Source organism: Chiloscyllium plagiosum, unplaced genomic scaffold (assembly GCF_037043375.1).
Source record: "Chiloscyllium plagiosum isolate Xiang-an unplaced genomic scaffold, Cpla_swu_hap1 HiC_scaffold_1, whole genome shotgun sequence".
In the NCBI taxonomy this organism is placed as follows: domain Eukaryota; kingdom Metazoa; phylum Chordata; class Chondrichthyes; order Orectolobiformes; family Hemiscylliidae; genus Chiloscyllium; species Chiloscyllium plagiosum.
Window position 1 is genome coordinate 16,548,463 of NW_028270139.1, and position 24,888 is coordinate 16,573,350.

General features: G+C 45.5%; 1 long non-coding RNA gene across 1 annotated transcript in view; it reads right to left on the minus strand.

The window, feature by feature from the left end:
- LOC148152079 (uncharacterized) overlaps window positions 1–24,888 on the minus strand; it is a 75,030-nt gene that overhangs the window by 11,528 nt on the left and 38,614 nt on the right. The window contains exon 2 of the long non-coding RNA XR_015757225.1: window positions 19,422–19,453. This is a non-coding gene — a long non-coding RNA (uncharacterized LOC148152079). The remainder of the gene's footprint in view (window positions 1–19,421; window positions 19,454–24,888) is intronic.

Genomic DNA, 24,888 nt, shown 5'->3' on the forward strand with positions numbered 1-24,888 from the left:
TGCCTTCTCTTTTAAGTGTTACTCAGGCTTCAATTCCATCCTTGAAATGGTACAAGGGGACAGAAAGAATTGTGCTTCACACTCTTGGCTGGGTTGAAGTTGGCTTTTACAGCATCTGAGCATAAAAACAACCTCCTTTCACCAGTGTCTCAGTTTAATAGAAATTATCATTGGTATGAAAAATCATACTAAATATGAGTGTCAGATTCTGACTGACATTAGCAATGAGCTGAGTAGTGCAAATTTTTAAAACTTTATTTTTAAGTTTATTGTGAGTGATTACCTCTGGTCTCACACTGGTCCTAATAAATTGCACTGGAGATGAAAATGTCCACATTAACCTGCGGAGGTTACCAACCAGATTACATATTATTTTGAGATGGAGTCCATGTTGATTTATGCAAAATGTGTTAAAACTATCCATCAGAACAAGATTAGGTGAGATTTCATTCATATAGTAATACCATATCTGTTCAAAACAACACTGAAAGAGATGATATATGAAATGCATGGTTTAAAATATTTTAATACATTTCTCCCATTGCAGTACTTTACTGTGATGATAATGGCATAAGAAACGCCAAGCAATTCATTTATGTGGCAGGCTCATCAACAACATCACACCTCAGTCAACTGCGGTCAAAGAACATCACCACTGAGGGCTCATAATAGACCAATAACCCTTACCTCTCCCCTCACAATCTGAAATCTCAGCTGTTACCATCTGTTATTTCTCTGACAGAACAATCTATCACTTGGAATGTCTTCATGACTTTTGCTTCCAATGACAATGATGCTGATTTGGATATAGGTAATCTATTTTGACAAACTCAATCTTTAAAATAACCTTAGCAATGGAGCTAATCACAGCTTAAATGCTTTATGGCACAAAACGTAGACATTGCCAAAACGACAAATTGAGTGTTTATGAACATGCCTGAGTTGTAGCTCTTACTGAAACTGATGAATCTGTTTAAGGAAACAAAGCATATTACTTTAAATCTACTCAGTGCACTGCAAAATTTATGGGTCAATATGGTATGCAATGTTATTTCTATACTGCTTACTACTATATTATTTATTCATATTTAATATATATTTATTATATAATATTTACACTTTTTCCAGCTCTGCTTCGGCTTTTGTTCAGCATGCAGAGGACTCAAGTTCATGTGAGGTTAGCACTACTGAAAGCCAATCTGTACCCCTGGCTTAAAGCCAGCCTGCACCTCTTAAAGACAATGGCATTCTGGCTCCAGAAAAGTCTAAAACGTCTTGACAAAGAGTGAAAGACCAGGAAGAACCAACCGAAATAGCACAAAGGTCAGAGAGGGTGCCCCAAGGAAACTGGATACTGTGCTGGAGGCCTTGCTTGTAGAAGGTTGACAGGAGGACAAAAGTTCTCTTCCCTCAAGGACTGCTGGTCTTCCAGATAACAGACATGTGATGAGAAGGCATTGGGAGCAAACAACTGGGCCAGTCAGTGTCACCATACCCAACGGGTCAGGATGGAGTGCCACAAGAAGTTTAGTGAACTCGCAAGACAGGTCGAGTTTAATGGATTCATCCTTATCTGTCAAATTCAAATTCAATCAACCACATCACTAAGTTCACACACTGCTCCACTAAACTTGCCCTCTTCACTTGCCTCAGTCTAAAGAGAATAGAATAATCATAGAATCCCTACAGTGTGGAAACAGGCCATTTGGTCCAACAAGTCCTTACAGACCCTCCAAAAAGTATCCCACCCTGACCCATTCCCCTACCCTATTACTCTACCTTTACTCCTTACTAATGCACCTAACCTACACATCCCTGAATACTATGGGCAATTTCGCCTGGCCAATTCACCCAACCTGCAAATCTTTTGACTGTGAGAGGTAACAGGAGCACCCGGAGAAAGCCCGCAGACAAAGGGAGAATGTGCAAACTCCACACAGACAGTTACCGAGGCTGGAAAGAGAGACAGAAGGAGGGAGAAACAGAGACACCTGGGAGAACCAGAGGGAGGAAATGAGACTGCCACAGTAAGAGCAGGGAGTGAGGAGACCTTGATCTGAGAGGAGGGATAACATTAGAGTTAGGCAGTTTGGACGATCAACTCTATGCAGTCAATGTCACACTCTCCCCCTTGCACACCCTGCACCCCCCTTCCAATCCCTGCAGCTCTTCTCCCCAAGACATCCACATCCAAATGTTTGTGATTGAATTTAAAGTTAAGATTCTCACAATCATATGCTTCACCCCACCTTCACAAACTCAGACAATGCCCCAAACGGCAGAATTGTATTTCACAAGTTGCATGCATGGCCAGCTAGTCAGCTGAGGTAGGGCTATCTCACAAATGCATTGCAACACACTCACTTTTCTCTCTTTTCTAGGACAAGGTTGTGCTTACCAATTGACAACAGCAACAGAGAACGGGAGAGATACTAAATGAATATTTTGCATTAGTATTTACTGTGGAAAAGGATAGGGAAGATATAGACTGTAGGGAAATAGATGGTGACATCTTGCAAAATGTCCAGATTACAGAGGAGGAAGTGGTGGATGTCTTGAAATGGTTAAAGGTGGATAAATCCCCAAGACCTGATCAGGTGTACCCGAGAACTCTGTGGGAAGCTAGAGAAGTGATTGCTGGGCCTCTTGCTGAGATATTTGTATCATCGATAGTCATAGGTGAGGTGCCGGAAGACTGGAGGTTGGCAAACGTGTTGCCATTGTTTAAGAAGGGCGGTAAAGACAAGCCAGGGGACTATGGACCGGTGGGCCTGACCTCAGTGGTGGGCAAGTTGTTGGAGGGAATCCTGAGGGACAGTGTGTATTTGGAAAGGCAAGGACTGATTAGGGATAGTCAACATGGCGTTGTGTGTGGGAAAGCATGTCTCACAAGCTTGATTGAGTTTTTTGAAGAAGTAACAAAGAAGATTGATGAGGGCAGAGCAGTAGATGTGATCTATATGGACTTCAGTAAGGCGTTCGACAAGGTTCCCCATGGGAGACTGATTAGCAAGGTTAGATCTCATGGAATAATGGGAGACCTAACCATTTGGATACAGAATTGGCTCAAAGATAGAAGACAGAGGGTAGTGGTGGAGGGTTGTTTTTCAGACTGGAGGCCTGTGACCAGTGGAATGCCACAAGAATTGGTGCTGGGTCCTCTACGTTTTGTCATTTACATAAATGTTTTGGATGCAACCGTAAGAGGTACAGTTAGTAAGTTTGCAGATGACACCAAAATTGGAGATGTAGTGAACAGCGAAGAGGGTTACCTCAGGTTACAACAGGATCTGGACCAGATGGGCCAATGGGCTGAGAAGGGGCAGATGGAATTTAATTCAGATAAATGTGAAGTGCTGAATTTTGGGAAAGCAAATCTTAGCAGGACTTATACACTTAATGGTAAGGTCCTAGGGAGTGTTGCTGAACAAAGAGACCTTGGAGTGCAGGTTCATAGCTCCTAGAAAGTGGAGTCACAGGTAGATAGGATAGTGAAGAAGGCGTTTGGTATGCTTTCCTTTATTGGTCAGAGTATTGAGTACAGGAGTTGGGAGGTCATGTTGTGGCTGTACAAGACATTGGTTAGGCCACTGTTGGAATATTGCGTGCAATTCTGGTCTCCTTGCTATGGGAAAGATGTTATGAAACTTGAAAGGGTTCAGAAAAGATTTGCAAGGATGTTGCCAGGGTTGGAGGATTTGAGCAAAAGGGAGAGGCTGAACAGGCTGGGGCTGTTTTCTGTGGAGCGTCGGAGGCTGAGGGGTGACCTTATAGAGGTTTACAAAATTATGAGGGGCATAGAGAGGATAAATAGACAAAGTCTTTTCCCTGGGATCAGGGAGTCCAGAACTAGAGGGCATAGGTTTAGGGTGAGAGGGGAAAGATATAAAAGACACCTAAGGGACAACGTTTTCACGCAGAGGGTAGTACGTGTTTGGAATGAGCTGCCAGATGAAGTGGTGGAGGCTGGTACAATTGCAACATTTAAGAGGCATTTGGATGGGTATATGAATAGAAAGGGTTTGGAGGGATATGGGCCGGATGCTGGCAGGTGGGACTAGATTGGGTTGGGATATCTGGTCGGTGTGGACAGGTTGGACCGAAGGGTCTGCTTCCATGCTGTACATCTCTATGACTCTATGTCCTCTGAGGAAGAAATACAATCGCTCACAGCCACCAGGTCAGATGCTGGTACTGCATGATCCTTAGAGGATGGCATAGATACGAGATCTATGCATGATGAGTGACTGGGCTTGAATTGACTGTAGCTAGGCCAGAGGGAAAGGGTGTCAGATTCCTGCAGATTACGGTTGCTCACCAGCTCTGCTGCAGAGAACTCAGTTAGTTTTAAGAGGATGATGTAGAGAACAAGACGTGTACTCAGAGGGGCCTGGTGCAGAGCTGTCTGAGTGTAGTCCAACTCAGCCCAGAGTTGGAGCCCTTTCCTTCCAGTGGGGAAATCGTAACCAACTCCATGAAAGCATTTGCAGACCCGACTGAGGTGCAGCATCGGATTGCCATTGCCTCAGCTGCAATAGTGGCACAAAGAGAATCTGCCATGAAAACCCAGCTTGCAGATGGCAGTGAAATGTGGGTGAGTGAGCAGTGTGTTTGGGGCTGGTGTAGGTGCATGGGTGGGGAGGTTGGAAGTTTGGGAATAAGCAAGGTGGTTAAAGGGGTAAATTTGTATTTCCATAAGCAGACATCTGAGTCGAGTGATAGGTGAATGCAGTGGTAGGTAGGTACAATGGCAGGTTGGCAGCTGAGTGGTGAGGTAAGCTGCCAAATTTGGAGGGTGCAACATTGGTAGACCGCAAAGTAGATAATGTGCTTGCAGCTTGATAATTGGGTGGGGTGATGTTTGGTAATGTACCACCTGGAAGGGTGGCAAGTTAAGCAGAGAGACGTGCAGTAGGTGGCTTGAGGTTAGAGGTGGATCGAGGAAAAAGTGAGAGGTGAGGTCGGCTCAGGTCATGCCAAGAGTTTGGGTCAGGGCTAGTTGGAGGAAACGGTCAGGTTGGGGTTTTTGACAGGAGCAGGGATGTGGTGTCAGGCCAGAGGGGTTGTCAGGGTGAAGTAAGGGAGGTTTAGAATTCAGCAGGGCCAGTCAGGTAGGCCCAAGAAAGGGGGCTGAGGGACAGGAGGCAGTAGGGATTGGGGTGGGAGCATGATGGGTGGTGGGGGTTGGGGGAGACCATGATGTCAGGCGAATCTTTCAATGACCATAGACCACTGATCAGGAGGTCGACACTTCACCCCAACTTACTCCACCCCAAGCCTATCGGAAGGTCACTGACATTTACTATTACATCATAGTAGATGCACGCCACTTCCCCACACCCCAACTCTTTCCTACCATCTGCAACAGCACTATACCTTTAGCAGGTATTAAAAAAAAACACCTTGAGACAGTTTAAAACTGCAACTGTATGTAATGTGCCTCTGACCAGAGTGACCAGCATGCATTGAGAATCACCAGAACAATTGAAAATCCAACGGAAAATCATTTTGAACCCAATTCTATCAGTTAACTTCAGCTGTGACCTATTGTGATTTACTGGGACCAGACAACCTATGAACTGGGGTCTGGTGGCTGAAGAGGTTCACTGTTAGCTTCCTGCAATGTGTTGTTCCAGCCCCCTAGCTTTGTGTTTGGAATTGGTGTTTAATGTGGTTTCTTGGGTCAACCAGCACTGTTAGCATGCCATGATCGGAATGATGGCCTGTATGTGTAACATATACCGTAAACGTTTGTTTCTATTTGAGGGAACTGGTCCTGTGCTTACTGACATGGCTGCACATTTTGTACACGTAGGCTTGGATTTTCTGATGGCCAGACAGTTGCCATATTGCGGGATGAGGTCAGTTAGCTCAGTTGGCAGGATGTCTGGTTTGCAATGCAGAGTGACGCCAACCGATCGAGGTTACCATGAAGGTGTTGCCCCTCAGGTTAAATCACCATCAATTGCCTCTCTTTAACTAGAGAGAGCAGCCTCATAGTCTGGTAAGACTACAATAACTTAAATTCCAGTGTTGTTGGGAATTGTACATGGGGAACCTGTAGAATTCCCATCATAGCAGACTCTGAAGGAATTACAAGGAAATTGAAGATTCAGCTGGGCAATTCCACTCAATCTGGAATCCTTCAGAAGTTTCCATTAAGTCAGGTTATTTGGAGGGTTAAGTGAATGGTTACCCAACAAATGCCAAGTCTAACTTCTAGTAACAATACAACTGATCCACAACTTATCTCACAAACCCACAATTGCATCTCCTCCAGACGTCTGACATACCTCAGACCTGCACTCAACTTTCCCTCCTTTACCCTGGAACCTTGATGTGGAGGTGCTGGTGTTAGACTGGGGTGGACAAGGTTAGAAGTCACATGACACTAGGTTATAGTCCAACAGGTTTATTTGAAAATCACAAGCTTTTAGAGTGCTGCCCCTTCCTCAGGTGACTGGATGCTGCCACTTCATCACCTGATGAAGGGGCAACGCTCTGAAAGCTTGTGAGTCGAAAGAAACCTGTTCAACTATAACCTAGTGTCGTGTGACCTCTGACATTACCCTGGGACCTGACATACCCCAGTCACTAGACCCAACACATCTCCTCTTTACTGGGATGATGAAAATGTGTTGCTGGAAAAGCGCAGCAGGCCAGGCAGCATCCAAGGAACAGGAGAATTGACGTTTTGGGCATAAGCCCTTGATTCCTGAAGAAGGGCTTATGCCCAAAACGTCGATCCTCCTGTTCCTTGGATGCTGCCTGACCTGCTGCGCTTTTCCAGCAACACATTTTCAGCTCTGATCTCCAGCATCTGCAGTCCTCACTTTCTCCTCCTCTTTACTGGGACCCAATATTCCTCAAGAACCTTCCCCTGTCCCATACTGTGCTGGATCTGACCCCCATCCCCTACCATGATTTTTCCTCTATTGGAACCCAACACCCCTCCCCAAATCCACTATCCTTTCCCTTGACCTGACATCACCCAGAACACATCTTCCCCCATTCAACACACAATCTCTTTACCCCTCTTACTGCTATATCCCACCCACACCAATCCATCCAAAACACTTCAATGGCTTCACCCTCTTCCTACATTGTACACTGAAACAGTGACTACACTGGAGGAGGTGAAAAGGATATTTGCCAGGATGTAGCCAGGGATGAAGCATTGCTGCTGTGATGAGAGGTTGGATAACTCAGGTTGTTTTGTTTGGAGCGGAGGAGATCAAGACGTGACTTGACGGAGGTGTTGAAGATTATGAGGGAGTAAGGACAGGGTGAATAGAAAGTAGCTGTTTCACTTAGTCGATGGGCCAATAAATTGAAAGGCAGGAGGTTCAGAGGGGATTTGAGGAATATCCTTTCATGCAGGGGTCTGGAAATGCACTGCTTGGGAAAGTAGTTGAAGCAGGAAACCTTGCAACCTTTAAAAACACTTGGATGAGCAACTGAATTGTCTTAACATTCACAGCTATGGGTTTAGTGTTGGAATGGTGTGGGTGGTAGCATATGTTTGTTGGTAGTGAATCAATGGGCTGAAGGACCCCTCCTATACTGTATGATTCCATGATTCTATGACACTTGGCAGTCTATCCACATGACACCCTGCCTCCTATCACCCGAACCTAATAATGAGAATTGCAAATGTAATTTCCTGATGGGGCATTGGAATGTGTGGGAGATCAGCCATGATGGGCTGGCCAAGAAGAAAGGAACAGAGAGCTTTTTTGATTACCACCTTGAGCCTGTGACTCATGATACCAAATGCAACCTGCATTCCCGCCACATTCACTTGATTCCTAAATATGAACTGTAAATGGAAAATGGCTGCAACCACACCCAGAGTGGGGGAAGTCAGTAATTATTTCTGTCTCAACACATGATTCCACAGTGAGTGATGTCAGACCCAACAAGGAGAAATTGCTTCAATTGGACACTTGCGCACTGCAGGCTGAAGTCATCTGTAACCATAGCATTGTGCATGAGAAATCATGCTGTGGACTGCCAATGCACAGCCAGGCTTCTACATTGGTGACATGTAACCATTTTGATAATCAAAGATAGCCATCGGTTTCACTGAATATCCTTTAGGGAAGGAACTGTCACCCTTATCTGGTCTGGCTTGTGGACCCAAAGCAGTTCACTCTTTAGTGCTTGTGAAATGCCTAACAAGCCACTAAGTTCCAGGGCAATTGGAATTGGGCAACGAATGCTGGCCTTCCCAGGGATGCTCATATTCCTATGAGAATAAAGAAGACAAAAAAGTGCTCTAAAAGCTGTCAGCTCTGGAGACTTCAGGGAAGGATGTAAGGACCAATTTCCCTTTCCAGGACTGTGTTTGTGTAGCATCTAAAAACTTGGGAGTAAGCTCTTCCAGAGTATGATTCTAATGTGGGTGTGTCTGTAGTGCAATATATAGTTGACTTGGATCTAAATGTACATGTATAGTGTTCTTTTTCTTCAAAATACAAATAACTGGGCTACTCCAATCAATATGAAGTTTAACTTTCTAGATATTATTTGGTACCATAGAATCCAATTACAGTTAGAGATTTGCTTGAGTGCGAATACTGCACAGAAAGGGGTGTTAATGTTGTGTCATGTTCCCCTTTAAAAGTTGGCAATAGCATCAGGTTAATAGGACAGAATGCAGAATATAGTCTTACAGCAGCAGAGAAGGTGCAGAGAAAGATCAACTGGAACATACGAGAGGCCCGTTCAAACATCTGACAACAGCTTTTCTTCAATCTGTTGGTACGTGTTTTCAAACTTCTGCATCTTTTGCTGGGTGGAAGAGAGTAGAAGAGAAGGGTTTTTGATTATATTAGTTGCTTTCCCGAAACAGCAGGAAGTATAGACAGAGTCAATGGATGGAAGTCTGATTTGTATGATGGCCAGCGTTCACAACTCTCTGTAGTTTCTTGCGGTCTTGGACAGAACAGTTGCCATATCAAGCATGTGAAGCATCCAGATAGGATGCCTTCGATGGTGCATCTATAAAAATTGGCAAGAGTCATTGTGGATATGTCAAATTAGAGGCATTGGTGTGCTTTCTTAACTGTAGTATGAACTTCGATGGACCAGGACCAATTATTGGTGATCAGGTTGTAAGTTTCATCGCTGAGCTGGTAGATTTGTTCTCAGATGTTTTGTCAGCATGCTAGGTAACATCATCAGTGAGCCTCCGATGAAGCACTAGTGTTCTGTCCGACTTACTATTTATGTGCCTTGGTCTATTGTGATTGGTGATATCACTTCCGGTTCTTTTTCTGAGAGGTTGGTAAATGGGGTCCAAATTGATGTGTTTGTTGATGGAGTTCTGGTTTGAATGCCAGACCTCTAGGAATTCCCATGCATGTCTTTGTTTAGCCTGTCTCAGGATGGATGTGTTGTCCCAGTTGAACTGGTGTCTCTCTTCGTCTGTGTGTATGGATACTAGTGATAGTTGGTTGCGTCTTTTGGTGGCGAGTTGGTGCTTGTGTATCCTGGCGGCTAATTTCCAGCCAGTCTGTCCAATGTAATGTTTGTTAGTCCTTGTGGGGTATTTTGTATATGATGTTCGTTCTGCTGTTTGTTGGTATAGGGTCCTTTAAATTCATCAGACGCTATTTCAGTGTAGTGGTAGGTTTGTGGGCGACCATGAAGCCAAGGGTCCAGAGGAGTCTGCACGTCATCTCCGAGATGTCTTTAATGTATGGTAGTGTGGCTAGAGTCTCTGGGCGTGTTATGTCTACCTGTTTAGGTCTGTTGTGTAGGAATCGGTGGACTGTTCTTATCGGGAACCCATTGTTTTTCAATACGTTGTATGGGTGTTTTCCATCAGCTTCTTATAGTTCTTGAGTGCTGCAGTTGGTGTGGCTCATTTAAATAATGTCTCGATGCAGCTCCGTTTGTGGGTTTGGAATGATTGCTCCGATAGTTGAGTATCTGGTCTATGTGGAGAAAGTGAGGTCTGCAGATGCTGGAGATCAGAGCTGAAAATGTGTTGCTGGAAAAGGGCAGCAGGTCAGGCAGCATCCAAGGAACAGGAGAATCAACGTTTCGGGCATAAGTCCTTCTTCAGGAATGAGGAAAGTGTGTCCAGCAGGCCAAGATAAAAGGTAGGGAGGAGGGACTTGGGGGGGGGGCGTTGGAAATGCGATAGGTGGAGGGAGCTCAAGATGAGGGTGATAGGCCGGAGTGGGGGTGGTGGCGGACAGGTCAGGAAGAAGATTGCAGGTTAGGAAGGCGGTGCTGAGTTTGATGGATTTGACTGAGACAAGGTGGGGGGAGGGGAAATGAGGAAACTGGAGAAATCTGAGTTCATCCCTTGTGGTTGGAGGGTTCCTAGGCGGAAGATGAGACGCTCTTCCTCCGACCGTCGTGTTGTTCTGGTCTGGCGTTGGAGGAGTCCAAGGACCTGCATGTCCTTGGTGGAGTGGGAGGGGGAGTTGAAGTGTTGAGCCACGGGGTGGTTGGGTTGGTTGGTCCGGGTGTCCCAGAGGTCTTCTCTGAAACGTTCCGCAAGTAGGTGGCCTGTCTCCCCAATATAGAGGAGGCCACATCGGGTGCAGCGGATGCAATAAATGATGTATGTCGAGGTGCAGGTGAATTTGTGGCGGATATGGAAGTATCCCTTGGGGCCTTGGAGGGAAGTAAGGGGGGAGGCGTGGGCGCAAGTTTTGCATTTCTTGCGGTTGCAGGGGAAGGTGCCGGGAGTGGAGGTTGGGTTGGGGAGGGTGTGGACTGATGAGGGAGTCACGGAGGGAGTGGTCTTTTTGGAACGCTGCTGGGGAGGGGAGGGAAATATATCCCTGGTGGTGGGGTCCGTTTGGAGGTGGCGGAAATGACGACGGATGATACGACGTATATGGAGGTTGGTGGGTGGTAGGTGAGGACCAGTGGGGTTCTGTCCTGGTGGCGGTTGGAGGGGCGGGGCTCAAGAGCGGAGGAGCGGGAAGTGGAGGAGATGCAGTGGAGGGCATCGTTGACCACGTCTGGGGGGAAATTGCGGTCTTTGAAGAAGGAAGCCATCTGGGTTGTACGGTTTTGGAACTAATCCTCCTGGGAGCAGATGCGACGGAGACGAAGGAATTGGGAATACGGAATGGCGTTTTTACAGGGGGCAGGGTGGGAGGAGGTGTAGTCAAGGTAGCTGTAGGAGTCGGTCGATTTATAGTAAATGTCCATGTTCATTCGGTCGCCCGAGATAGAAATGGAAAGGTCTAGGAAGGGGAGGGGGGAGTCTGAGATGGTCCAGGTGAATTTGAGATCGGGGTGGAAGGTGTTGGTAAAGTGGATGAACTGTTCAACCTCCTCGTGGGAGCACGAGGCAGCGTCGATACAGTCATCGATGTAGCGGAGGAAAAGGTAGGGGGTGGTGCCAGTGTACCTGCGGAAGATGAACTGTTCCACATATACTACGAAGAGGCAGGCAGAGCTGGGGCCCATGCGGGTGCCCATGGCTACTCCTTTGGTTTGGAGGAAGTGGGAGGATTGGAAAGAGAAGTTGTTCAGGGTGAGGACCATTTCAGTCAGTCGAAGGAGGGTGTCAGTGGAAGGGTACTGGTTGGTACGGCGGGAAAGGAAGAAGCGGAGGGCTTTGAGTCCTTCGTGATGGGGGTTGTAGGTGTACAGGGACTAGATGTCCATGGTGAAGATAAGGCGTTGGGGACCGGGGAAGCGAAAATCATGAGGTGGAGTGCGTGGGTGGTGTCCCGAACGTAGGTGGGGAGTTCTTGGACTAATGGGGACAGGACCGTGTCGAGGTATGCAGAGATGAGTTCGGTTGGGCAGGAGCAGGCTGAGACAATGGGTCGGCCGGGGCAGTCAGGTTTGTGGATTTTGGGCAGGAGGTAGAAACGGGCGTTTCGTGGTTGTGGGACTATGAGGTTGGAGGCGGTGGATGGGAGATCCCATGAGGTGATGAGATTATGGATGGTCTGGGAGATGATGGTTTGGTGGTGGGAGGTGGGGTCATGGTCAAGGGGGCAGTCGGAGGAGGTGTCCGCGAGCTGGCGTTTAGCCTTAGCGGTGTAAAGGTCGGTGCGCCAAACTCCTACCGCGTCTAATTTGTCTGCCGGTTTGATAGTGAGTTGGAGTTGGAACGGAGGGAGTGGAGGGCTGCACGTTCCGAGGGTGAGAGGGGTGGAGAAGTTGAGGCGGTTAATGTCGCGGCGGCAGTTGGCTATGAAGAGATCGAGGGCGGGTAAGAGGCCAGCACGGTGTGTCCAGGTGGATGGGGTATGTTGGAGGCGGGAGAAGGGGTCGTCAGAGGGTGGGCGAGAATCTTGGTTGAAAAAGTAGGCACGGAGGCGAAGGCGGCAGAAGAATTGTTCGATGTCTCGCCGCATGTTGAACACGTTCTGGAGTAGATGGTGAAAACACGGCAGTGCTCGGAGCTCCATCCCTCCAGAACTACCACTCTCTGAGGATGAAAGATCAGTCCTCAGCAGAGGCCTCACCTTCATTCCCCTACGCTCTCGGATTAACGAGTTCAAAACGCGGCGTGACATCGAGCAATTCTTCCGCCATCTTCGCCTCCGTGCCTACTTCTTCAACCAAGATTCTCGCCCACCCTCTGACGACCCCTTCTCCTGCCTCCAACACACCCCATCCACCTGGACACACCGTGCTGGCCTCTTACCCGCCCTCGATCTCTTCATAGCCAACTGCCGCCACGACATTAACCGCCTCAACTTCTCCACCCCTCTCACCCTCGGAACATGCAGCCCTCCACTCCCTCCGTTCCAACCCCAACCTCACTATCAAACCGGCAGACAAGGGAGGCGCGGTAGGAGTTTGGCGCACCGACCTTTACATCGCTGAGGCTAAACGCCAGCTCGCGGACACCTCCTCCTACTGTCCCCTTGACCATGACCCCACCCCCCACCACCAAACCATCATCTCCCAGACCATCCATAACCTCATCACCTCAGGGGATCTCCCATCCACCGCCTCCAACCTCATAGTCCCACAACCCCACACCGCCCGTTTCTACCTCCTGCCCAAAATCCACAAACCTGACTGCCCCGGCCGACCCATTGTCTCAGCCTGCTCCTGCCCCACTGAACTCATCTCTACATACCTCGACACGGTCCTGTCCCCCTTAGTCCAAGAACTCCCCACCTACGTTCGGGACACCACCCACGCCCTCCACCTCCTCCATGATTTTCGCTTCCCCTGTCCCCAACGCCTTATCTTCACCATGGACATCCAGTCCCTGTACACCTCCAACCCCCATCACGAAGGACTCAAAGCCCTCCGCTTCTTCCTTTCCCGCCGTACCAACCAGTACCCTTCCACTGACACCCTCCTTCGACTGACTGAAATGGTCCTCACCCTGAACAACTTCTCTTTCTAATCCTCCCACTTCCTCCAAACCAAAGGAGTAGCCATGGGCACCCGCATGGGCCCCAGCTCTGCCTGCCTCTTCGTAGGATATGTGGAACAGTTCATCTTCCGGAGCTACACTGGCACCACCCCCCACCCTTTCCTCCGCTACATCGATGACTGTATCGACGCTGCCTCGTGCTCCCACAAGGAGGTTGAACAGTTCATCCACTTTACCAACACCTTCCACCCCGACCTCAAATTCACCTGGACCATCTCAGACTCCCCCCTCCCCTTCCTAGACCTTTCCATTTCTATCTCAGGCGACTGAATCAACACGGACATTTACTATAAACCGACCGACTCCCACGGCTACCTAGACTACACCTCCTCCCACCCTGCCCCCTGTAAAAACGCCATTCCATATTCCCAATTCCTTCGTCTCCGTCGCATCTGCTCCCAGGAGGATTAGTTCCAAAACCGTACAACCCAGATGGCCTCCTTCTTCAACGATCACAATTTCCTCCCAGACGTGGTCGACGATGCCCTCCACTGCATCTCCTCCACTTCCCGCTCCTCCGCCCTTGAGCCCCGCCCCTCCAACCGCCACCAGGACAGAACCCCACTGGTCCTCACCTACCACCTTACCAACCTCCATATACAGCGTATCATCCGCCGTCATTTCCGCCACCTCCAAACGGACCCCACCACCAGGGATATATTTCCCTCCCCTCCCTTATCAGCGTTCCAAAAAGACCACTCCCTCCGTGACTCCCTCGTCAGGTCCACACCCCCCACCAACCCAACCTCCACTCCCGGCACCTTCCCCTGCAACCGCAAGAAATGCAAAACTTGCGCCCACACCTCCCCCCTTACTTCCCTCCAAGGCCCCAAGGGATACTTCCATATCCGCCACAAATTCACCTGCACCTCCACACACATCATTTATTGTATCCGCTGCACCCGATGTGGCCTCCTCTACATTGGGGAGACAGGTCGCCTACTTGCGGAACATTTCAGAGAACACGTCTGGGACACCCGGACTAACCAACCCAACCACCCCGAGGCTCAACACTTCAACTCCCCCTCCCACTCCACCAAGGACATGCAGGTCCTTGGACTCCTCCAATGCCAGACCATAGCAACACGACAGAGGGAGGAAGAGCGCCTCATCTTCCGCCTAGGAACCCTCCAACCACAAGGGATGAACTCAGATTTCTCCAGTTTCCTCATTTCCCCTCCCCCCACCTTGTCTCAGTCAAATCCCTCGAACTCAGCACCACCTTCCTAACCTGCAATCTTCTTCCTGACCTGTCCGCCACCACCCCCACTCCGGCCTATCACCCTCACCTTGACCTCCTTCCACCTATCGCATTTCCAACGCCCCTCCCCCAAGTCTCTCCTCCCTACCTTTTATCTTAGCCTGCTGGACACACTTTCCTCATTCCTGAAGAAGGACTTATGCCCGAAACGTTGATTCTCCTGTTCCTTGGATGCTGCCTGACCTGCTGCGCTTATCTGGTCTATGCGTGTGGCTTTCCTGTAGATGCAGGTCTGCAGCTTTCCATTGGCTTTTCGTTTTACTGTGGCATTTGGAAGGGGAGTCTGTTGTTGTTCTCTTCCTATTTGGTGAACTTTATACCATAAGGATGTTGTTTCTGTGTTTGTGGGTTTCTTCTAATTGGTTGTGTTTTGTGATGACAAAGATGTCATCCATATAGCGAATCCAAAGCTTGGGCTGAATTGTGGGGAGGAGTGTTCATTCTAACCTCTGGACAATTTGCTTCTACTAAGAGTCCTGATATTGGTGATCCCATAGGCGTCCCATTGATTTGTTTGTAGATCTTGTTATTGAAAGTGAAGTGTGTATTGAGGCACAGGTTTAGTAGTTTGAGGATGCTATCCTTGCTGATGGAATTGATGCTGTCAGGAGTTTATGTCCTTGCTTCGTCTAGAAGTGAGGCCAGTGTTTCTTTGGCCAGGATGATGTTTAGTGATGTGAATAGGGCAATCACGGCGAAGGAAATCATGACCTCATCGTCCTCTACAATGGTGCCTTTGATGATATTAAGGAAATCCTGGGTGGATTGGATGGAGTAGCTTGAGTCTTCTATTAGGTGGCTCAGTTTTCATTGCGGTTCCTTTGCTAGTCTGTATCGGTGTTCCGGGACGTGGAATATGGGTCTGAGGGTGGCCCCTTATTTATGTACCTTTGGTAATCCGTAGAAATGGGTGTGTTGGATCCTTCAGGTTTCATTCCTTGGCGGTCTGTCTTGTTAATTTCACCTGTCTTGTGTAGTTTCTTCAGGGATTACTGTAATACAGTTTTCTAGCTGTGAAGTCAGTCCATCATCACCACTATCTGTGAGTAGTGTTTTTGCTTTTTCAATGTATTGTGTTCTGTTCAGGTTGACAGTCATGTGTCCTTTGTTTGCCGGTAGGATTCCGGTATTTCTGTCTTTTCTGAGTCCTTGCAGGGCTTTGCTTTCCAGTGTGCTGAGGGTGTTCCCTTATTTCTTTCTGCTTAGTTTTGGTGTTATTCTGTCTGATGGCCTGCTGGGTTTTTTCCATCAGTCCGTTGTCTTTCAGGGTGGATTCCAGTGCTACTAGGAAATCCTTTTTATCCAGTCCAAATATTCTCCAAAATTGCATTATTGGTGATCTTTACTCCTAGGAACTTGAAACTCTCAACCATGTCCACCTCAGCACTATTGATAGAACATAGAACAATACAACGCAGAACAGGCACTTCGGCCCTCGCTGTTGCATCGACCTGTGAACTATAAATAATCCATTCCACACCTTTGCAGAAACCCCCATGTCTACAAACGTGGGTTTAATCAAAGAATTCCAGTGATCCACACCGACCCTCCGAACGATATCCCATTCTGTTACATGATTAATGCACCTATACAACCCTGAACACTGTGGGCAATTCAGCTAACCTGCACATCTTTGTGACTGTAGGAGGAAACCCACACAGACAAGGGGAGAACATGCAAAATCCACACAGACAGTGTGTCTGAGGCTAGAATCGAACCCGGGTCTGCGGCTAACCACTGAGCTACCATGTCTCCAGCTAGCTGCCATGTCTCCAGATGGGGCATATCCTCCACTCTGCTTCCTGAAGGCCTCCAGCTTCCCTGTTTTGCTAACATTAAGGGAGAGATTGCTGTCTTCACACCATACCACTAAGCTCTCTATCTCTTGCCTGTACTCTGTCTTGTCACTGTTCAAGATCTAATACACCACAGTGGTGTCATCAGCAAACTTGTAAATGGAGTTAGAGCAGTATTTGGCCACACAATCATGAGTATATAAGGATTATGCTAAGGAGCTGAGCACGCAGCCTTGCAGGGCACCAGTGTTGAGGATTATTGTGGAGGAGGTGTTGTCGCCTGTCCTTACTGATTGTGGTCTGTGGATCAAGATGTTGAGGATGCAGTTGCAGAGAGAGGAATAGAGCCCCATGTCTCAGAGTTTGGAGAGGGGGTGGATTGGAATTATGGTGTTGAAGGTGGAGCTAAAGTCAATACATAGGAGTCTGATGTAGATGTCCTTTTAACCAGATGTTTCAGGGCCAGGAAAATGGAGCCTGCCATGGACCTTTGTGACGGTGAGCAGATTATAATGGATGAAGGCAATTTGGGAAGTGGGAGTGCCACTACCAACCTCTCAAAAAACTTCATAATGATAGATGTCAGGGCTACCAGGCACTAGCCATTCAGGCACATTGCCTGCTTTTTGGTTGGCACCAGAATGATAGTGGTCTTCTTAAAGTAGGTGGGAGCCTGCAATATGCAAATCATAAGTGCCTTCAGTCAGCCTTGAGGATGACCCATGCCATTGTCATTGGGTCACCAACAATGGATGGAAAAGTACAGAAATACATCAGACATGTATCACATAGATCATCTGATACAAGGATAGAAGCATTAACTAATCAAAAAGCATGGGTTTCCAACAGCATTTTGAGTGTTTTTAAATTCTTTTATGAGTGCTCCTATGTAGTTCTCCCCTTTGCTGTTAGCTGTGGTAGAGGCAGGCTGCTGAAACTGCTGCCTTTTGCCCTAGGATGGTCTTGGTACACATCCTCTAGTTATATGAAACCTGGTGATTTTGGACATGATATGGGTGTGCATATGTAGAGCCCTATCCTCTGCAAACACAAAGAACATGTTTAAACATTGCACATTTTTCCATTAAACAAAAACATGATGGACAACAATTTTAGTGCCTTCCCAATGGCAATGCATCAACCATTCAGGTCATTTGCCTTTTCTGAATTCTAATAAAAACTTTGGGGATGCCTGAGTGCTTTATTCATTGCCTCAAGTAGGCAAAGTCAACTGGTCAACCAATCAGAACCCTTTTCCCATGTATTATAAGTTGTTTAAATCTTTGAGATGTACTATTCTTGCATCTGTCCTGAGGAATACAAACTGAAAAGCTTTGACAGTATGTATCCTTTTTTGGCATTTCTTATCCAGTTGTTTGTTCCTAAGAGACTAAGCTGTGGGATACTCACACTGATAGAATGAAGAATGTCATTGATGCGTTTGTAACACCAAATCCAGGTTCTCTAGATAATCCTATGACTACTGACCTCCTTCAGTCACCTCTGTCTAGCCTTGAATGATTAGGCAATAAGAACTCCTCCTTCTGTCCTTAGTGAAGAAGGACTTGCTCAAATAGCCTGGAGGATGACTTGCAACAGTCATGGAGCCATAGAGATATACAGCACGGAAACAGACCCTTCAGTCCAACTCATCCATGCCGATCAGATATCCCAACCCAATCTAGTCCCACCTGCCAGCACCCGGCCCAGATCCGTCCAAACCCTTCCTATTCATATACCCATCCAAATGCCTTTTAATTGTTGTAATTGTACCAGCCTCCACCACTTCCTCTGGCAGCTCATTCCATACATGTACCACCCTCTGCATGAAAAAAGTTGCTCCTTTGGTCCCTTTTATGTCTTTCCTCTCTCACCCTAAACCTATGCCCTCTATTTCTGGACACCCCCACCCCAGGGAAAAGACTTTGTCTTTGCCCCTCATGATTTTACAAACCTCTATAAGGTCACCCCTCAGCCTCTGAAGCTCCAGGGAAAACAGCTCCAGCCTATTCAACCTCTCCCTATAGCTCAAATCCTCCAACCCTGGCAACATCCTTGTAAATCTTTTCTGAACTCTTTTAAGTTTCACAACATCCTTCTGTACGCAATATTCAAAAAGTGACCTAACCAGTGTCCTGTACAGCCGTAATATGACCTCCCAACTCCTGTACTCAATACTCTGACCAATAAAGGAAAGCATACCAAACGCCTTCTTCACTACCCTATCTTCTTGCGACTTTACTTTCAAGGAATTATGAACATGCACTCCAAGGTGTCTTTTTTAGCAACACTCCCCAGGACCTTACCATTAAGTGTATAAGTCCTTAAAAATGTGTTGCTGGAAAAGCGCAGCAGGTCAGGCAGCATCAAAAGAACAGGAGAATCGATGTTTCGGGCATAAGCCCTTCTTCATTCTCCTGTTCCTTTGATGCTGCCTGACCTGCTGCGCTTTTCCAGCAACACAATTTTAAGCTCTGATCGCCAGCATCTGCAGTCCTCACTTTCTCCTAGTGTATAAGTCCTGTTAAGATTTGCTTTCCCAAAAAGCAGCACCTCACATTTGTCAGGTGAATTGGCCATGGTAAATTGCCCATAGTGTTAGGTGCATTAGTCAGAGGGAAGTGGGTCTGGGTGGGTTACTCTTCAGAGGGTCGGTGTGGACTGGTTGGGCCAAAGGGCCTGTTTCCACACTGACCAAGATCACATTGTAATCTGAGGTAACCTTCTTCGCTGTCATCAGAAATGTGTAGGTTCTTCAAGTGCAACTTTCCTTAGGATTTCTTCTGAAGCTGATGTAGAGAATGACAGTTTTCAGGGTGATGGAAGAATCACTGTTGACAGGATATCAGAAAAATGACTGGTCACAGGCTGATGGAAAGATAACTGAATAGAGGTTGATGTAGAAATGAATGGTACAGTGAAGAAGATCTAAAGCAGGATTTTTATGCTGTTGCCCTTTAAACATGATACTACCATGTCCTACCTTGTCATCTGTTGATACAGTTGCAACAGTGCCTAGAGTTAAACAGAAAAATTCATGTTGATATCACTTTAATCTGATGTCTAACAATTTGAAATTGTTTTGCAAATCAAAATTCAACCCACTTTGTTCTTCTTTCTTAATGAGTACTTATTATCTGGTCTGACTGATCTCTTGAGATATATATTATGCACACTCATACACATCACTTTCCCTATTAATGTCAATATGAATTTTGGATTGGTTAATGTACTAAATTACATTAATGCAAAATAGGTTTAAATTTAGTGAAAAATTGGACCAAGATTGGAAGAAGACAGTATCTTCACTCAAGAAAATGTCCAAGACTAAATGTGCCATGAGGGTAGGTAGCAGCTACTAGTCTGACCTTGCACAGCATATATTGGAATGTGTCCACAATAATCATCATCAAAACTGGTACAACATTATCAGAAATGTAATGCTGTACTTAAAATCAGGAGTCCAGCTAAGATTTCAGAATGAAAGCTAATTGGTATAGCCACTTTGTGGACTGAAATTATCCAGAGTTGCTGAAGAAGACCAAGATTGTTCATACACTACCGCATGTTGACTGTCAATATGTCAAGTTTCCAATGATTTAGCTTCATGTAGCTGCAACAATACAAGTACCACTATTTCACATCAGCAACGTAGATGGAACGGCATGCATTTTGATATGTCCAATAATCAAACTTTGAAATGGAAAGCTTTGCAAACAGTTCTAGTGAATATAATAAGACATGAAAAACAAGATTTATGCATGGCTGATGGAACAAAATTAAAGTTTATAGTAATTTTCCGATGCCAAACAACGCAGAAAAGCATGTTTCCTGCAGGCATTTCTTGTTGTACCCATGACACCATTGGATGGGTGACTTTGTGGATCAATGGAAACAGAAATATAAGACCAGGAGTAGATCAAATATGCCACACAGCCTGCTCTGCCATTCAATATGGGGATCATTGCTGATCGAACACTTCAATGCCTTCAATGCATTATCCCCATAAGCATTTATGCCATTGATAATCAGAAACCAATCAGTCTGTACCTGTCCTGCAGTCTAGATTCCTCAACCAATGGAAATATCTTACCTGTAACTATGCTGTCTATCCCTTTAAGTATGTTGTAACTTTCAATGAGACTACTTCTCATCAAAACTCTAGAGAACACAGCCCCAGTTTGTCCAATATTTCTTCATAGGACAGTCCTACTATCTCAAGAACAGGTTCGATGATCTTTTGTTGCAGTCTCTATGACAATAATATCTATCTTGAGATAAGAACATCAAAACACACTAAGTATTCCAAGCGCAGTCTAACCAAGGTCCTATATAATTGAAGCAAGACTTCTCTACTCCTTTACTCAAATGCTCTTGTGATAAAGGATAATGGTCCATTAACCTTCCAAATAATGTGCTGCACCTTTGTGTCACACCTCAATGATTTTTTGACAAGGACACAATTTCTTTGCATATCTACACTTTACAACCCTCACCATTTGAGAAATATGCTGCACATCTGTTTTTCCTTCCAAACAACTTAACATTAAGACAACCTAACATTTTTCACATTATATTCCATCTGCCATATTATTGCTCTCTCACAAAGTCTGTCTGAACCTCCCGAAGCCATTTTGCACACATTTCTGCTTGACTTTGTATCATCTACATCTTTGGTAAGATTACATTTAATCCCTACACCCAAATTATTGATAAGTATTGTGACGATCAGGGCCCAAATTCTGATCCTTGCCATACCCATTACTTACAGCTTGTCAATATAATAATTATCCATTTATTCCAACTCTCTGCTTTTAGCTTTTTAGCCAAACCCTAATTCATACCAGCTTATTACTTACTGTCTCAGGTGCCTTAATTTTGCTGACTAACCCCAACAATGGAGGACCCCATGAAAGGTTTTCTGAAAATCCAAGTAACTCTAATCCTCAGATTTACTCCTATTTCTATGAACTTTATAAAAATTAATCTTATACAGTTGTTAACTTCCTCTGACAGTGACTGTTGACAGACATATTTTTGAGTTTGTGCACCCTCAAGGCAAATATCATTGCTATAAATCATGTAATATTCGTTTAAGACAATCCATTGCCTATATACTGGGTCATGCCTTTTAATATGTTTTCCAGAACACTTTGCCAGTTGGGAATCATGTCTTCATAAATTTCCATATTCAAAGTTAACACCCTTGATTCAGTGTGAAGTAACTGAATTTTGGGCGGCACGGTGGCACAGTGGTTAGCACTGCTGCCTCACAGCGCCAGAGACCCGGGTTCAATTCCTGCCTCGGGCGACTGACTGTGTGGAGTTTGCACATTCTCCCCGTGTCTGCGTGGGTTTCCTCCGGGTGCTCCGGTTTCCTCCCACAGTCCAAAAATGTGCAGGTCAGGTGAATTGGCCATGCTAAATTGCCCGTAGTGTTAGGTGCAGGGGTAAATGTAGGGGAATGGGTCTGGATGGGTTGCGGGTCGGTGTGGACTTGTTGGGCCGAAGGGCCTGTTTCCACACTGTAAGTAATCTAATCTAATCTAATCTAACTGACTTCCAAATATCGTGTAAAATCCTATCATAGACAGCCATAATAACCATAAGACATAGGAGAAGCAGTAGGCTATTTAGCCCACCAAGTGTACTTCACAGTTCACTGAGCTCATAAGCCTCAAATTTACTTTCCTGCCTTTTCTCCATCACCCTTGATTTCCTTCCTAAATAAAATCTCAACCTTGAATATATTTAAACACACAACCTCTTTAGCACTCTGCAGTAAAGCATTCCAGGTATTCATTATCCTCAGAGAGAATAAATTCCTCCCCATCTCTGTCTTAAGTGAACCCATACTCTAGGATAATGCTTCTGGTTCTAGGCTCTCTCCACAAGGTAAAATAACCTCCCAGTTTCTACCCTGTCAAAGCCCCAAAGAATCTTATGCATTTGCTTCTCATTCTTCTAAAATCCAATCTATACAAGTAGTCCTGTTTTGCGCCTTACCCAGTTAACACCTAATTTTAAGTATGCCTGGTGTTGCTCTTGGCATGCCTTCCTGCACTCTTCATTGATCCACTGGCTTGATGGTAATGTGGAATGGGAGACAGGCCATGAGGTTGTAGATTGTTTTGAAGTACAAGTCTGCTGCTGCTGATACACAATTCCTCATGGATGATCTGTCTTGACTTCTAAGCCTATTCTTGTGATAGTATCAGACAACAGGGTAGAGGCTATCCTTAATGTGATGATGGAAATTTGTCTCCACAAGCACTGTGTGGTGGTCATGCTTATTGATACTGTCATAGATAGAAGCATCTGCAACAGGCAGGTTGGTGAGGAGGAGGTCAAGTATGTTTTTCACTCTTTTAGTTCCATCACTATTTGCTACAGACCCAGTTTAGGAACCACTGAGCTAAGCCACTCTTGGTGATGGACATCCTGAGTATATTTTTCACCCTTCCCTCCCTCAATGCTTCCTCCAGATGTTGTTCAATGTGGAGGAACACTGATTTTACAGCCAAGGGAAGACAGTATGCGTTCAGTAGCAGTAGATATCCTTGCCTATGTTTAGCTTGATGCCATGAGGCTTTATGGTATCTAGAGTAAATGCTGTGGACTTGCAGAGCAACTCTCTCCTGAACGTATATCAATGTGACGCTATTTCGGCTCAGACTATCCTTACAATAATGCAAAACATAGCCAGAAATGGTGATGGCTCTACTTCGGACATTGTGTGTGAAGTGTGATTCTGTGAGTATATTAGGCTGTTGCTTGACTTGTTGATGAGACAGTTTTCCTAAGTTTGATATCACCCCAGAAGTTAATTAGAAAAATTTTATCGAGTCTCAAGGCTATATTTGCCATGGTTGTTTCTGGTGCCTAAGTCCGTGTTACGTAATCTATTTGGTTTCATTTTAGTTTTGACTCAGTTTAGTGGTTGATACAATATAATGGTTCACTAAGTCATTTTAGATGGTAGTTAAGAATCAATCACATTGTCATGCGTCTGAAGTCACCTTCAGGTCAGACCAGGTAAGGACGGCAGTTTCTCTTCCCTAAAGGACTTAATGGATCAGGTGAGTTCTTGCAATAATCAACAGTGGATTCATAGTTATTATTAAACTTTTAATTCCAGATTTTTAAATAAATGAATTCAGATTCCACCTCTGTTGTGCTAGAATTTGAACGTGGGTCCCCAAACATTCTCTGGCTTACCCAGTCAGAGACCTCCAGTCGATATGCGGTTTGAAGTCTGCTGTGATTACAGTGTTTCCCATGCTCCAGGTCTTTTGTTCTCCTGATGAGTACCCCATTCCCCATAATATTGGTACTTATTGTTGACCTGCAAATAACTTCAACCAATGTTTCCTGCTTCCTGCTATTTCTTGGACTCACCCAAACAGATTTCACACAATGTCCTTCAGATCCAAGATCGTCACTTACTAATGTACTGATCTTATTAACTGTATGGATCTTCCTCCTGTTTCTTCTTGTCTGTTTTTTCCTCTCTATTGAGTACAGCTGAATATTTAGTTCCTAGCCTTGTACTCTGAAGAAGGGTCACTAGAGTCAAAACATTCACTCTGCTTTCTTTCCACAGATACCACTAGACTTGTTGAGTTTCACCAGATATTTCTGTTTTTGTTTCTGATCTCCAGCTTCTGCAGTTCTTTGTTTACTTATCTCAGCTGTCTTTGTAAAGAAAACATCCTATTGGTGTGGGACATGTTCAGATCTCTCAAAACCAATGAAATCAAGTGATACCTGTTAAAAAATAATGCTCATATTGCACTTAGACTTAGGCTTTAATGCCAGTAATTCAATCTTTGGATATATGCCACGACCAACCTTTCAAAGATCATGTTTCTTGTACTGCAACTCAGATGGAAACAATGCACCATAATTTGCTTTCACTACTCCATAGTCAGAGTTAAATAAAACTACTACATCTAAGTCTGATATGGTGAATCATGGAGAACATAGAACTGGGCAGCACAAGAATGGGCCTCTCGCCCATGATGTTGTGACTAACATGACGCCAAATTAAACTAATCCCTTCTGCCTGCCCTTGGTTCAAATTCCTCCATTTCCTACATATTCATGTGCTTATCTAAAAGTCTCTTAAATGGCTCTTTCGCGTCTGCATTCATGACTATACTTGGCAGCGCATTTCACACTCTGTGTAAAAAACATGTTCCTCACATCACTTTTGAACGTTCCCCCTCTCATCTTAAATGTGTTTTTGATATTTCAACTCTGGGAAACAGATTCTGACCATCAACCCTATCTATGCACCTTATAATTTAGTAGACTTCTATTAAGTCTCCTCTCAGCATCTGCCACTCCATAGAAAACAACCCGAGTTTTTCTAGCCTCTCAATATGCTTTCTCATTGTTACATTTTTAAAACAATTGGCAACCCCAGGTTTTTTAAATTTAAAACATCA